Source organism: Tupaia chinensis, unplaced genomic scaffold (genome assembly GCF_000334495.1).
Source record: "Tupaia chinensis unplaced genomic scaffold, TupChi_1.0 Scaffold000110_1, whole genome shotgun sequence".
NCBI classification, from domain to species: domain Eukaryota; kingdom Metazoa; phylum Chordata; class Mammalia; order Scandentia; family Tupaiidae; genus Tupaia; species Tupaia belangeri.
In genome coordinates this window covers 1,890,523-1,891,973 of record NW_006159574.1, presented here as the reverse complement: position 1 = coordinate 1,891,973, position 1,451 = coordinate 1,890,523, and the positions used below count along the sequence as shown (strand labels likewise).

At 49.5% G+C, this 1,451-nt stretch overlaps 1 protein-coding gene across 6 annotated transcripts in view; it reads right to left on the bottom strand.

The window, feature by feature from the left end:
• The window catches only part of RNF32 (ring finger protein 32), a 32,355-nt gene extending 30,927 nt beyond the window's left edge, over positions 1-1,428 (bottom strand). For 4 of the 6 annotated variants that reach the window (XM_006143809.3, XM_027770052.1, XM_027770053.1 and 1 more), the window contains exon 1: positions 1,339-1,428. The gene's annotated coding sequence lies outside the window, so the exon portion shown is untranslated. Of the gene's footprint in view, positions 1-951; positions 1,229-1,338 lie in introns of those variants that run through there. The other 2 variants (XM_006143810.3, XM_006143808.3) reach the window with 2 other exon arrangements.
• Positions 1,429-1,451: the final 23 nt, after the last annotated feature.

The following is a 1,451-nucleotide window of genomic DNA, read 5'->3' as shown; positions in this document are numbered from 1 at the left end:
AGGCTGAGATGACTGTCTTCTCTGCTACCTCTTCTTCGTTCCTTTTCAGGTTTGGTGTCAAGAGATGCACAGAAGAAGTTTCCGCCCAACACTCCATCAAGACAATGTAGGTTGGAAAAATGGTACAATGTATTTAAAATAGTGAGAGATCACTGTTGGAATTTCCCTTCAGATGTCTACACCTGGCAGGAGACAGTTTAAAGCACACTAAAAATGGTTTATCACCTCTAGCTGTCTACAGTCTATAATTTCATCTCGTTTCTACACTAGAAGCCACTGTGACCACATCAAGATAAGAGCTTAGGAACTGTCCCCCCAAAAGGCTCTACAAGAGTTATATGGTATCACTACATTTTAGAATATAAAAATTGTGAACTTAAAAACTTGGGGCCAGTCGATGGCATAGTGGTTACGTCGCTGGACTCCCACACGGTCTGCCGCAATTCGAGTTCCAGACCTGGTGGCTTGAAACTCACACTGTGCAAGTGTGCATGCGTGCCCAAAATCCTCAGAAGAGTGGAGGGGAAGATGTGGCTAGCCTTCCAAGGAGGTGGGGGGAGCTATTTCTTGCTTTCTATTTCTCTGTCTCTCCCACTAGTGCAAGCACCCTACATCAAAAATCTCTAAAAAAAAAATAATAAAAGATACTGGAAATTCTTTTTAAAAATCTAGTCCAACTCCATTTTATAAAATTTGATAAAATATATAGAGATTTGTTGACTCCTTCAAAAAATCCAGTTAGCATGCGACAATAGCAGGGTTTGAAAGTTACCCCCTCCACCAGTTACAAAGTAAACAGGAACACATTCTTTCTTGGTAAACGCCAGTATTAAAAACGAGTTAAAAATTAAGACTTAGAAAACAAAAACCAAAACCCCACTGTAGTGCCAAATTAATTAGCTACCAATTTGTCTAAGTGACCATATGCTAATAAACATGCTAAACACATACGCAAACACAAACTTGCCGACTTAAAAACACAGTTCAGCACAGTCACGCCACTGCCTAATTCTTGAACTGGTTTCTGCCGGTCCCAGATGAGCGTGCCCTCACGAAGGCGCAAAGCACAGGAGCATGCAGAGTTGGTGTTACAACGCCGAGGACTGTGAGGTCCTAGGTCACCTTCCGCAGAGGCCCGTCCTCAGTGACTCCCCGCAGTGCGGCTGGGCGCGCGCGGTGGGCCAGGGCCACCCCGAGGCCCGACGACCAACTCCGGGCTGGGGCAGCGCCCTCCGCTCCCCGCCAGGGCGGGCCGGGACCCGGCAGCCCGCAGAGCACCCTCGTTTTCCTTCGTGCCTCCACTCTGGTCTGCAAACCCCAGACGCGCGGGGAACCCACCCGGCTCTCCGCGGCGCAAATCCGCAACGGTCTGCGCTCTGCGCGTAGGCGCCCGGCTGGCGCTCGCCGTTGCCGCAGCAACCCACCGCCGCGGCGCTCACTCCGCCGTGCGC